The 14,610-nt window shown below is 38.0% G+C and overlaps 1 protein-coding gene across 1 annotated transcript in view; it reads right to left on the bottom strand.

Annotated features, from left to right (window-relative positions):
- The window catches only part of UBE2N (ubiquitin conjugating enzyme E2 N), a 38,551-nt gene that overhangs the window by 22,874 nt on the left and 1,067 nt on the right, over positions 1-14,610 (bottom strand). The window lies entirely within an intron of this gene.

Below are 14,610 nucleotides of genomic sequence, written 5' to 3'. Positions count from 1 at the left end.
AACCAAGGTTGTGGGATTGATTCTACGATATAAGAGGCAGCATGATAATGTGAAACATGCACAATTTTATAGTTTTTTTAAATGTTTATTTATTTGAGAATCTGGGGGCAGGGGCAGAGAAAAGGAGAGAATTCCAAGCAAGCTCTGCACTGCAAGGTCTCTTGGTTAGTGAGATCATGACCTGAGAAGAAACCAAGAATCAGATGCCTAACCAACTGAAATACCAAGGTACCCCACCAAGATATCTCATAATTTTATCATTTTAAAGTGAATCTTTGGACTTGGAATGCAACCTGTTTGGGGTCTTAGAAAAAAAATAACCTTCTTTCTTTCCCTTTTTCTTAAATTTATTGTGTTTCTACCCCCCCCCCCCCCCCCCGCTCCAGCCATACATTTGCTTTCATTTTACTAAAATCAAATATTAAATTATTCTCTGACTACATATGCCAGCTACTGGCAAAATGAAGCGGCTGACATATACCAAGCAGAAAGAATTAAATATTTTCAGTGCCATAAACAGAGAAAACTAACTATAATCAGTACAAAGAACAAACATACTCAGCATAATACTTGTAATGTTTAAAAAATTAACATACATAAATCATAACCATAACTGGCCTGATGATTCAACTCAAGAAATAAAGGACTACTTTGGAGTAAAGAAGTATGTGTGTGCACGCTAAGAATATTAAAATTGCTATAACCTGATTACTCATAAGATGGAACGTATGCTAGTTTTACTTTCTTTTTTCACTGACAGTAGACTAAAAGAGCTGCATTTTTTAAATACATACCTGTAGGACACAGGGAACGAAAGCCTGCTCACTGACTAGGACTTGGTTCTTGGCAGTCAGGGTCCCACTGCATTCTAATACAGGAAAACCTGCTAAAGTAATCCCTACAATGAGGGGCTAGCATCAGAATTCTCCAACACCTTTGTTTATTGTCCTGTTATGACTAATCAATCATTATCAATTAAACAGCAGAAAACAAAAAGGCTAGTATGTATGTGTGTGAACCATCAGAGCAAGGATCTATATAGGCTTTTTAAAAAGTATATATGGAGCTTAAAACTTTGACCCAGGGAGTGCCAAATATTTTATTTTTCCAATGGTTACAAAGAGCAAATTAAATTATTTTTTCATCAGCTTTAAAAAAATAAGTAAATCCTGCCATTTGCAACAATAAAATTATGCTAAGTAAGCCAAAAGACAAATATCCATGATCTCACTTATGTGTGGAATCTTTAAAAAGAAAAGAAACAAACAAACCCTAAGTAGAACAGAAGTTACCACAGAGGCTAGAAGGTGGAGGAAAAGGGAAGATGGTATGAATCAAAGAATAAAATTTTTCAAAATAAGAAAAAAACAAAAATTAAAAATTTTCAGTTATAAGATGAATAAATTCCGGAGACCTAATTTATCACATGTAACAATAGTACCTTATTGCACACTTGGAATTTGCTGAGAATAAATCTCAAGTGTTGTGACCACAACAAAAAAAATAACTATGGGAAGACCTACGTTTACATGTTTGTAGTAATCATTTCAAAAGGTATACATACACATATCAAAACACCATGCTGTACACCTTCAATGTATACAATTTGTAAAAAAAATTTTTTTAACATATTTTTTCACTGTAATTAATGACTCAACAACAGGACCAACAATGGGTTTCCCAGAGTGCCTCAACAGGATCCCAGAAAACAAAGCAAAGAACTTAAATTTGATCCCTGATTTTCTTTTCATGGAACTTATAGAAATAACAGAAAATAGTATTTCTAGTATTTCTAGTTCTAAACCACAATCTACTTGTTATTAAGAACATTCCCAGGAGAGCAGAGGAAACAAACCCAAACAACACAGAATGCTGGGCAGTCACATTTGATGAGGGATGCTTCCTTGCAAACATGGCATAATCCAGAAGCCAGAAAATACATCATTTTGGCTGGTAAACAACATCACTATCGGAGGTTGTATAAGAAAGAGGAGACAGGAAGGAGATGCCAATGAAATAAGATGAAAAGGCCAGCTGGTCAAAAAGTCGTATATGCCAAGTTGAAAAGTTTGAACTCCATCCTATATACAGTGGACAGCCATATCACATCAATGTTTTTAGAATGATGGTGTGGAAAATGGGGAGAGAGGGTTGGCAGTGAGTGAAGACAGAGAGATTGCAAAAACAATCAGGAAAGGATGAATAAGGGCCCACAAACAAAGACAACTGGAAAGAGAGAAGACAGGAATGGGTTAACAGATGCCAGATACATTTGTCAGGCTGAATCAATCTGCATGTGGAAGAGAAACAAGGGGAGGAAAGAGAAGGAGTAAATCTCAGGCAACTGGGTTAATGGTGACATAATAAAGAGAAGAAACACTAGAAATGCTGACTCACATGAGGGGAGACAGCAATATGAATACATTTCATTGTAAAAAAAAAAAAAAAGGTGATTTTAAAATGTCTGCAACATTATCAACAACAGCCAATAGCCAAACTATGGAAGAGCCCAAATGCCCACTGACTGATGAATGGACAAAGAAGATGTGGTATAGGGACGCCTGGGTGGCTCAAACAGTTAGGCGTCCGACTTCGGCTCAGGTCATGATCTCGCAGTTCATGAGTTCGAGCCCCACATCAGGCTGTGTGCTGACAGCTCAGAGCCTGGAGCCTACTTCGGATTCTGTGTCCCCCTCTCTCTCCGCCCCACCCCTGCTTGTGCTCTGTGTCTGTCTTTCAAAAAATGAATAAACATAAAAAAAAAAAGATGTGGTATATATATACAGAATATTACTCAGCCATCAAAAAGAATGAAATCTTGCCATTGGCAACAATGTGGATGGAGCTAGAATGTATCATGCTAAGCAAAATAAGTCAGAGAAAGACAAATATCAAATGATTTCATTCATATGTAAAATTTAAGAAAAACAGATGAACATACGGAAAGGAGGAAGAAAAGAAAAAGGAGAGGGAAACAAACTACAAGAGATAATAAGAGAACTCTGAGGGCTGATGGAGGGACATGGGTGGGGGATGGGCTAGATGGGTGATGGGTATTAAGGAGGGCACTTGCTGTGATGAGCACTTCAATGCAAGTGATCACTGAATTATACTCCTTAAACGAATACTGCACTGTATGTTATTTAACTAAAATTAAAAAAAAAAAAAAAAGGAAAAAAAATGTCTGCAAGACATCTAAGTGGAGATAAAAAGTAGGCAGTTGGAAAGACCTGAAACTCTGCACTAGATTTTGGAATAATTGATCGATGTGGACTGAAACCAAGTTAAGCAAATAAATGTGTTCAAAGGAATATATAATGAGAAAAGGTCCAAGGAGACCCCAAGAGAACATAAACATTTAAAGAGGCTTTAAAACTTTCAAAGCTGATAGGATACAGGCCTGCACATTAGTTATACTAGAAAACTATACATTTATTTCAGAATACTGCTTACTACTCAGCATTTTAACATGGGGCGGGGGGAGGGATTGCCTAAGATCCAGTTTAAAAGCCAAAAGGGAAAATCAGTTCCAGGACTATGTGATCATGGCCTTTTCTCACTGTTTCAAATTCTGCCCAAAGGGATCAAATAATCACCAAGTTTTAAAACAGGAATTTGAGGGGCGCCTGAGTGACTAGTCAGTTGAGCATCCAAGTCCTGATTTCGGCTCAGTTCATGATCCCAGGGTTATGGAATCGATCCCCTCATTGGGCATGGAGCCTGCTTAAAATTCTCTCTCTCTCTCTCTCTCTCTCTCTCTCTCTCCCTCTCCCTCTCCCTCTCCCTCTCCCTCTCTCCCTCCCTTCCTTTGCCCCTCCCATGCTTGTTTTCTCAGGGAAAGTAAGTGACTTGGCCAAGGTCACAAAGTTTCTTAATCCTTGAGATAAGAATAAAAGTCAGTGCTGATCCCTAACCATTGTTCACCAGCATTGGCTTAATTTTCTCAATGTCCAGCAATCAAATCTAATCTTTAAAGATAAAGATTTACTACCTTTGACAATTTAAAAAAACAATAATGGCTTAGAAGGCTCAAGAATATTTCTTAAATGTTCTAAAGCAATGCAGGTTTCAAATGTGACTAGTTTGGGGGAATAAATACAGATTACCTACCTGCTGAAAGTACTGCTTTGTTTCATTCAGCACTGTCATTTCTTAAAGTTATTAACTTAGGAAACTTCAGCTAAAAATTTTGAAAGGGAATGAAGTACTGACATACACTGCAATATGAACTTTGAAAACATGCTAAGTGAAAGAAGCCAGACACAAAATGCCATGTATTATGATTCCATTTATATGAAATGTCCAGAAACAGATGAAACCAGAGAGACAGAAAGTAGATAAACAGTTCTCGGAGGTTGAAGGAGAAGGGGTGAATGTTAACTGCTAATGGGTGTAGGGTTTCTTTTCGGGGTGATGAAAATGTTCTGGAATTAGTGGTTATGGCTGCACAACTTTGTCAATTATTAAAATCACTGAAGTGTACATTTCAAATGGATGAATTTTATGGAACACGAGTTATATCTCAAAAAAATAAATGGAGCATTTAGGTTTTTCCTTCCATATTCAGTAAGATTTTAGTCATTCAACCTATGAACTGAAGACTAAAATAGCAAAAGAAAATAAGGAGGAAATAATTCTGTATTATTTTATTATAGAACATACTTAGTATATTAATTGAATGTTTATAATGAATATACATTCATAAACTAGACTTCTGGAGAAAAAAATTTTTCAAATTAAGACTGCATTTAAAATGTCTGTGGTCCAAGCAAAGAAGTGCTGACTCACATTACAGCTTTAGCACTGCTCAAGTATCTTCCTGGAGATTTTGAGATGCCTAACCTGAAATGACATTCTAGTCTCCACACACACACACACCCCCACCTCACTTTTCTACTTAGCCTTCAAATGTGAACTCAAATGTCATTCTAAAAACTGTTTCCCTAAACCAGTCTTGAAGGTTTCCCCACCCCCAAACTGTCATGTCTTTGGTGTTTCCATTGATGCCGTGCTTTCTACAAATGAGAAGGTCCTGGCTATGTGACTTTACTTATATCCTGTATCCCCCACATTCTACCCATCTTTACATTGAAGTGGAGCACACACAACGCCATTGTTCCTGCAAATGCCCATAAAAACCATCTGGAGATCTTAAAACATAACAACAACAAACCATGCTAGGCTGACATGTATATGTCAAATTTATGAATGCCCCGGATAATTCCGATGTACAACCATGAACTCAGATCATAAACAAGTGGTCACAGAAAATATCTTCTAGTTTCTACACCCATACACCAGCAGCCTTCCCAATGAAACTGGGAGAAGATTCTGACAGGAAACAGGCGAGGTTTGGGCAAGTATTCACTGATCTCCAATCGGGCAAGTATTCACTGATCTCCAGTCGTATCAGTAGTAGGAACCTGAATGGAGCTTGCAGCACTTTCAGCTTAACCCTTTCCTGAAGGGCACCAATAAAGACAGGGTGGACAGAGTGCTTTATTTGAAAAAATGTAAAGGCAAGAAACTGCAAGCTTTACAGCTGTAAATCACTGTGCCTCCAACTGTAAAAAATGACTTTTCTAAAAAGCCAAAACAAGAATTCTAGTATATGCAGGTGTGTAGGGAAAATTCTACTGGAACAGCACTTTTCCCTACTCTCTCCAAATGAGAGTGAGGAAAACAGTCAGACACAAATATCCACCGTGGGTTGAAAACACAAAATTCAATGTAATGTATAAATGAGTGTAATAATTCTAATCTATTTTTAGGCTTAATGAGTGAAAAAAAAAATTTTTTTAAGTAGGCTCCACTCCCAGCATGAAGCCCAACGCAGAGCTTGAACTCATGACCCCGAGATGAGCTGAGATCAGGAGTTGCATATTTAACCAACAAAGCCACCCAGGTGCCCCTGGGTGAAAATATTGTTTAAAATTAACATTAGAGACGCTATGCTCTGATGCAGTGATACCTCAAATGTATTTTGCTAGTAAGAAATAGCAAGAAAGAAGGGAATAGCTGCTCTTTAGTTCCTTCTCACCAGAACCCCAAACTTCCCCAAATGCAAGGATTCAGAAGGGCAGGAGAGGAATACACCGCCCCAGACCAGAGGCATTCCATCCTATGTGAAACTATTACTAAACAGGGACTCACTTGTGCAAAAGCCTCTAATTAAACTGCAATAAGGAGACTTCTGATGAAAAAGAAGAAAGCTAAGCGCTTAGACTCTGCACATGAACATGTTTTTCCACTTCATCTGTCCAAATGATAAAATATACAAATACATACAGTGCCAGTTATTATCGAGGGGCAGATAAGCTCTGGCGCCTTCCATCTACAGCACCTGCAGTCTATAGATTTACACTGCAGAGGTTCGTATCACAGCTCCACCAACCAGTTAACACCTCTGTGCAGGCTTCTATATCTGTAATGCAGGACTAATACGAACATCCATATCATAGGATTGCTGTTGGAATTAAATAAATTAATGCATGTAACATGCTTAGAACAATGCATCATACATAGTAAGTGCTCAATAAAAGATGTCTTCCTTACATAATAAAAACCGTATGACCAATCTCACTTCAAGAACAGTTGTCACACGGCATTCTGGTGAATGATTCATACCCTAAGTCTGAACTTAACAATTCAAAACTTAACAGTGCTTTCTTTGCCCAACAGTTCTTGATGTCAACTCTCTACACGTAGTATTTGGACACTAATAGTTCTTGTGGGAACTTGATAATTATATATAAGACCCTATCCATCACACATACTGGATTTCTGGAATATGCTATACTTTTATGCACTTTCTCCCTCTCCCTTTCTCCTTCCAGCTTTCCTACCTGCTAGTCCATCTACCCAAACTCACTCCCTCCTTCTCTTCAACTTTAATAACATTCTCTCATCCTTTCTTTCCTTGACCCTCAGACTAGGGTAAATCTCATGTATATCTTCTCTCACAACTCACCTCACCTAATTTCTTGTTTCATGACGTGTTTCTTAGACAGGGATTGTCTTTAGACAGGGATGTCTTTCTTGTTCACCTAGCTTAGAGCTAAATATGCATTATGCATTTCAATAAATGCCCATTTAATTGAACTGAAACATGCCTTAAGAATGGATTTTTTTAAAAGGATAATAAAAAGGCAGACAAATTGCAATGTTATGGAAAAATGAAATTCGGCATTGGGCTCTTAAATAGCTTACTAAAGTCACTTTTGTCCCTGCCCTATTTTAAGGGGTGAAGTGGATGGTAATGTCCTTAAGGGTCATAAAAACACAGACTTTATGGGGACATTTTCCTTAGAATAAATTAAAACATCTTTAAAAGTTGTGAAGAAATAAAGGCACCCATAGTCTCAAAACATAAAAATAACATGTTATGCTTCCTTCTAGTATTTTCCTGATATTGTACAATGACTTCAGTTACTAGATTGTAAAGACTTTGAAAATAAAAAACAGATTTGCCCAAAACAGACCAAATTACTGAGAGACACATACTGAAAACTAAGAATTTAAAATCTCAACAGGAAATAGCCAAAAAGCAAAATGTGTCAACATTAGATTCTGAAACCAGTCTAAAAGCACTTTAGAGACACTTGGCTGGCTCAGTCAACAGAGCATGTGACTCTTGATCTCAAGGTCATGAGTTCGAGTCTGAAGTTGGGCACAGAGATTACACTTATTTATTTATAATAAATAACATAGGAGGACTTTTATAGCTGAATCCTAATAATTTAGAAACATCTGAGTTGTAGGCCAAGTCAGAATTATAAAAATTTTGATCTCTAAGTATCCTCAGGGGATTTTAGAATAGCTACAACCAGGACTTTAGCAAATATACAATACCCTGAATAGTGTGGTACAGCTCTGAAAGACAAAGAAGTCTTTCTGTTGATTCTCTGAGGGCTCATCCAATCACATAATAGTTTCTGCCACCAGAGATGCTAGGACCAGTTCTCAGACTATGGTGATGTTACATCATATCTAATCCACAAATTAAAGAGAACTATTTAACATTAAAAAAAAAAAAAGTTCACGTAGGAAGCATTTTTAGAAATTGCTAAGACTTCAGGTGAAGTTAACTGATTCCCTATTATCCCACCTCCTAATTTATATATTCATGCTGATGTCCTTCATACCCTAAATTTGCAAAGAAGATTTTAACTATATAATAAAATACAAGTCCAACTCATCTTTCATACAGGAGTATTCTTGATATAAAATTACTACATATGCCTTTCAGATCTATTTTGGTTTTGGAAAATGAAATTATATAGTAATTAGGCACCTGCATCAAAACTGTGATTACTACAACTGTAATGCCCAAAGCCCTGGTGGATGCTATCCTCATCTCCTTGTTTCTGTATTTCTCTAGTGCGTACGTATCTGTAACTCATGATAACAGATTTAAGTGTTATGTTCACAACCCATACTACCAGAATCTGTAGCACAACTTATTTTCTTCTTAAAACCACTTACACACAAGTAAACCATCCTATAAGGTATAGAGGGGAAAAGCAAAGATATCAACTTGTAAGCAGAATCCTAGTTATCCAACTTCTTTGCCTACAGACTCATCAGAGAATGAAAACCATCGGCATTCTAACGTGCAAAACTCTATGCCTATGAAGTGGTCACAAGTGTGGAAAAAATTATGAACTTCTGCTAACCAAATGCATATTTCTGATGTCATAATTAGTCAGCATGGTGGATACTCAGGCAACACTTGATAATCTGACAAAACTCAGTTTCTATTGTGGGAGAGCTGATCAACCTGGACTGAAGAAAGTGCTTGACAGAGAGAAGCTTAAATAACACCACAGAGGCGCCTGGATGGCTCAGTTAAGCATTAGGCTCTGGATTTTGGCTCAGGTCATGATCTTACAGTTTCATAGGTTTGAGCCTGCATCCGGCTCTGCACGGACAGCACAGAGCCCACTTCAGATTCTCCCTCTCTCTGTCCTTCCCCTGCTCATGCTCTCTCAAAATAAACTTAAAAAATAAATAACTATTTTTAATTTACTTTCAATTATGCCCACATTTCATAATCAAAACATTAGGCAGTATATTAAACAATATCCTTATAACCTGAAAGTTTAATCACTACCAAAAGTAGTCCAGGGATTCTTAACCTGGAATCCATGGAGACCAAGATGATTTACAAATAAGCTTGTCAAGAATCTGAATCCCAACGCACCTGGGTGGCTCAGCTGGTTTAACGTCCTGACTCAATTTTGGCATACTCTAGGGGGCAGAGCCTGCTTGGGATTCTTTGTCTCTGCCCCTCTCCAGCACTAGAATGTGCACACTCTCTAAAAATAAACGAACTTAAAAAAAAAAAATCTGAATCCCCAGACGTCACCCGCAAAAGTAAGGCTTATTTTCCTAGGATGGTCAGAAAATTCTTAAATTGGGACAACAACCAAAAGAGCCAAGAATCACACTGTTTCTGGTCAAATATTTACTATAAAAGTTTATCAGTTTCCTAAGGATGTTTTAATTACATATAACAAGTCCATCCTCATCACGTAAGATTTCATGGCTTTTTTTTAAATGGGAAAAAAACATTATTGAACTTTCAAGGCTTAAAAAAAGGGCCAGTTTCCTAAATAATTTTTCTTAGTAAAAACTACCTTATATACTAGAATAGATATCCAATGATCAAATGAGTGGCTTTTAAATAGTGCTGGGGGAGGGGGGTCCTGGGTGGCTCAGTTGGTTAAGCACCATACTCTTGATTTCAGCTCAGGCTGAGCTAAGCATGGAGCCTGCTTAAGATTCTCTCTCTCCTTCTTCCTCTGCCCCTCCCCTGCTCACGCACACACACAAGCACGTGTTCTGTCTGTCCACCCCCCCCTCCTCTCTCAAAAAATAAATAAGGAAAATAAACAGTGATAGGGAAAAAGTGACATCTGTATTTTTAAAAATCAAAATATTAAAGTAAAAAGTATACACAACTCAAGCCTAAATGCAGAGTCAGATCACATCAGGTTTTTAAAAATCTGGAACCAAACCCCACCAACAGAAGAATAAAAATCTAATCTAAGCAGGTTGGTTTGCCAGGTTTTAATCAAATAAGTCAACTCCTTGAGTAAGTTAACTACTGTTAACTTACTGTTTCTTAAGGCTATATTTTAGTTTTCATGATTTATTTTGAGAAGACAAAAAAACATCACTCTATTTTTTTTATTTTTTTATTTTTGAGAGTGAGAGAGAGAGACAAAGACAGGGCATGAGTCGAGGATGAGCAGAGAAAGAGAGAGACACAGAATCTGAAGCAGGCTCCAGGCTCTGAGCTGTCAGCACAGTGCCCGACACGGGGCTCAAACCCACAAGCCACAAGATCACGACCTGAGCCGAAGTTAGACACTCAACCAATGGAGCCACCCAGGCACCCCAAAAGAACATCACTCTTAACGTAACATGTAAATCTGAAATAAATTTTTGACCAAGGCCACAACGACAGATCTCATTTATCTGCCCCCCAAGTAACTATAATTCTTTATGACGAGTAGGTTAGGGAGGACCTTTTATTTTAGGTGTCTTTTAATGTGATTTCAAGCTTTAATTGCTCAGTCACTTTGAGAGACTAAAAAAGCTCTGGCCCAGGAAAAGAGAAAAAAGCAAATTCTAAAAATTCTAGCAAAACATGAAACTGCCAAGATTCACTGTAACTCACATGTGTACAAAATACCTCTAACTATGAGACTATTACAGCACTGTTTGCATGCAAATTTGGAGGACAATCTAAAAGTCAGCAATAAGGTCTAACCATACGGTTCCACAAAGAACCCCTTTAAAAAAGGAGTCACCCGGGGGTGCCTGGGTGGCTCAGTCGGTTAGGCATCGGACTTCAGCTCGGGTCACGATCTCATGGTTTGTGGGTTCGAGCACAGCATCAGGTTCTGTGCTGACCGCTCAGAGCGTGGAGGCTGTTTCGGATTCTGTGTCTCCCTCTCTCTCTGCCCCTCCCCTGCTCGCTCTCTGTCTCAAAAATAAACATTAAAAAAAAATGGGTCACCTCAAAGATGTATTGGTTTGGAGGGAATAGACTAAGTAAGGTATTAGCAACAGGAGGAGGGGAACAAACCTACTATATACATACTAAGTCTCTCTTTCTGGAAGAACACAATAAAAATAATGGTTGTCTGGGCAGGAGAACTTCAATGCTGAAGGACAGAGGAGAGTATTAATTTTCTCCATATACCCTTTAGAACCTTTCAAGTGCTGTGCTCTATGTATGTATTCCCTATAGACAGAATAAAAAATTGACTTACTTTTCAATGAAGTAGAGATTAACTTTTAGCTCAGAGATTGACTTTTGGCTCAGACACTGGTTTAGATAGAATCTACTAAGCAATAACAATGTCAAGTTATGATATAGCATAACTCTCCTAAAACGTCTTCCAGAAATTAAAGCACATTCATTCATTCAACCAACAGTTCAATGCCTACCACATCCTTTAGATATTAGAGCAATACCCAAGTCTTCTAAGAATCCCTGTCTTCATGGAGATTTAGTAGGAGCAGAGATAAATTGTATAAAATATAACTTCAAATAGTGATAACTGCTACACAGAGAGGGAAATAAAGGGAATAAAGAGGAACTACAGAGGAGGGGGAGAGGAAAGCTGTGTTTTGAGATGACACGTGAGTCAAGAACTGAACAATAAGCCAAAACAAGCAATGCAGTAAACAGAAGGAAAGCCCTGTGACTGGAACAAACTTAGTCTCTTATTGTTCAGTGTACAGCAAAGCAACAGTGTGGCTGCAGTGGAGTGACCCAAGGAGAGACACGCAGGAGATGACCTCCGAGGTAGGAAGATGTAAGGCAGACCTTGAAACTAAGCAGGGGTGGGGGGAGTCAAGATTTTATTCTAAATGTGATGGCGAACCTTTGTAGAGTTCTGAGAAGGGGAGTGACATGATCTGTATTTTAAAAGGTAACACTAGCTGCTGCTTAGGAGGCTAATACAGTAGACTAGGCAGCAAATGATAGAACTGAAAAGTGGTTTCAGAGAGAAGAGTAAATGTGTCTGATAAAATATGTCTGGGTGGATCAGTAGGTTAAGCATCTGTCTGACTCCTGATTTCAGCTCAGGTCTTGATCTACGATTTGTGAGTTTGAGCCCCATTATCTGGCTCTGCACTGATAGTGCAAAGCCTGCTCGGGATTCTCTCTCTGCCTTTCCCATGTGTGTTCACGCAGGGCGTGCATGCACATTCTCTCTCTCAAAATAAAATTTAGGGGCGCCTGGGTGGCTCAGTGGGTTAAACCCCTGACTTCAGCTCAGGTCATGATCTCGTGGTTCATGATCTCTTGGTTTGAGCCAAGCCCGGCGTTGGGCTCTGTGCTGACAGCTCAGAGCCTGGAGACTGCTTCAGATTCTGTGTCTCCCTCTCTGCCCCTCACCTGCTCACACTCTGTCACTCTCTCTCAAAAATAAAATAAACATAAGAAAAAAATTTTTAATAAACAAACTTAAAAAAAAAAGAATATATTTTGAAAGTTAAGGGGCGCCTGGGTGGCTCAGTCGGTTAAGCGGCCAACTTCGGCTCAGGTCATAATCTCGTGGTCCGTGAGTTCGAGCCCCGTGTCGGGCTCTGTGCTGACCGCTCAGAGCCCGGAGCCTGTTTCAGATCTGTGTCTCCTTCTCTCTGACCCTCCCCCCTTCATGCTCTGCCTCTCTCTGTCTCAAAAATAAATAAACGTTAAGAAAAAAAATTAAAAAAAAAAAAAAAAAGAAAGTTAAGTGCCTAGAGAATTTGCTAGTGGATTGTATAGGGGAATCTGAGTGGGGCAGTAAACGTGTGAAGAGTAATTCAAAAAATCACCTTATATTTGTATAGTTATTTACAGTTGTCAAGGTATGTTTACATACATTATGTAATTTCATTATAATAAGAGGCAAGGGAAGGTCACACCAGGTCAAAATTCAAGTTCTGCCTCTTGCCAGTTTTAAGGCCCCAGGAAAGTCATTTGAATGATTTCTAGACTATAAAAGGTAGTCTACTTCACAAGATCAAGATCTGCAAGTATCAAAAGGTTGAAGAATTTTGTAAATGTAGGGGTGCCTGGCTGGCTCAGTTAGTGGACATGCAACTCTTGATCTCAGGGTCGTGGGTTCAAGCCCCACACTGGGTGTAGAGATTACTTAATAAAAAAAGAATTTTGCAAATGTAAATAATGACCAGTTGGAGGTAAACAGCATCCTATTGTTAGCTGTCCACCACCACCACCACCATCACATTCTATATGGAATCTTGTATTGTGGTTGACAGAGGAGGCAAACTTAAAAAAAAATGTTAACTAAAAAACAAACATTTTTGCATTGGCTGTTATATGTAGGGGATGAATCACTGGATTCTACTCCTGAAATCATTACTGCACTATATGCTAACTGACTTGTGAGTAAATTTTAGAAAATTAAAAAATAAATTCACTAAAAACACTTTTACTGAGTAAAGGAAAATATACATAACAACAGGCACTAGGAAAAACATTACAGGCTTGTAATCTTTCCTAGGGATTGGAGAAAACAGTTCTTTTAAGATAAGCTATAAAAGGCATTGAAGTTAAACCACTTAACTTTTACAAGATAAAACTCAAATCAAGCCCCCTTAATAGAGATGTGCTATCCACAAGATACTGTAAAATTATGATCATGAGTTATCACTGTCTTAGTTAAATAGTAAAATGAAAATACCTAGTGTAAACTAAATTATTGTGTGCCAAATGAACTAAATTATGAGGCCTTCAATTCACTGTCATAAGTCATTTCTGTAACTTCATTAAACAAAGTTTCACAGAATTTATTTTTCCATCCAAGGCTTTTGTATTACTGCAGAATATGTCCAGAGTCAAGCAAACTGGAAAAGAAAAAAGTTAAATCTTTAATTCATTACATGTTCTGGAGAATTATCTTGAATATAAATTTGTAGTATGTAGTTGATGACCCGAATACAGAAAACAAAAATTTAAATGAGGGATCCTCTATCCCTCATTTTCAACTGAGCCTCAATAAACATGATGGGGCCACGTGAGCAAAACTACATCGTTAAGAACCATCCAGTGCACACAGCAATTAAACTGCCTTGTGCAGAATCTGAGACAAATCCATAATACAACAAATTTCTCACTATGAAGGTTCACTTTATTAAACTCCAGCATACCAAGACAATCTATGCTACTTCCCTGATTTCTAAGAATTTCTACCACATAAAACGTCTTATTTCTCCAAATCAAACACCTTTTAGGTTAGAGATATCCTCGCCATCTCAGATATATTTAAGTGCAATTGCACGAAGCACTACACAATACATCATCCTTCAAAAGATCCTGGGCTTGCTATGAATCTCCCCGCAAACTTTGGAAGAACAAACCAGGCTATGCCAAGGAAACGATGCTGCAAGTTAGTCACTTTAACTCGCATACAGAGGTTCTGAGGTTCTGAGCAATAGAGGTTCAAGGAAAATTTTGATTAAAAATGACAAGAAAGTTCAAGGTTTTGTTTTTGTGCACTGCAAGAAATATTGCACATCTGAGGACCTGATATTACGTAAAGAATTTACAAAACAAATATGTCGATTTCCATGCTTCCATAT

This window comes from Herpailurus yagouaroundi, unplaced genomic scaffold, assembly GCF_014898765.1.
Source record: "Herpailurus yagouaroundi ecotype Mexico unplaced genomic scaffold, PumYag 182, whole genome shotgun sequence".
NCBI lineage: Eukaryota > Metazoa > Chordata > Mammalia > Carnivora > Felidae > Herpailurus > Herpailurus yagouaroundi.
The sequence above is the reverse complement of the archived record's forward strand: the minus strand, read 5'-3'. Positions and strand labels throughout refer to the sequence as shown.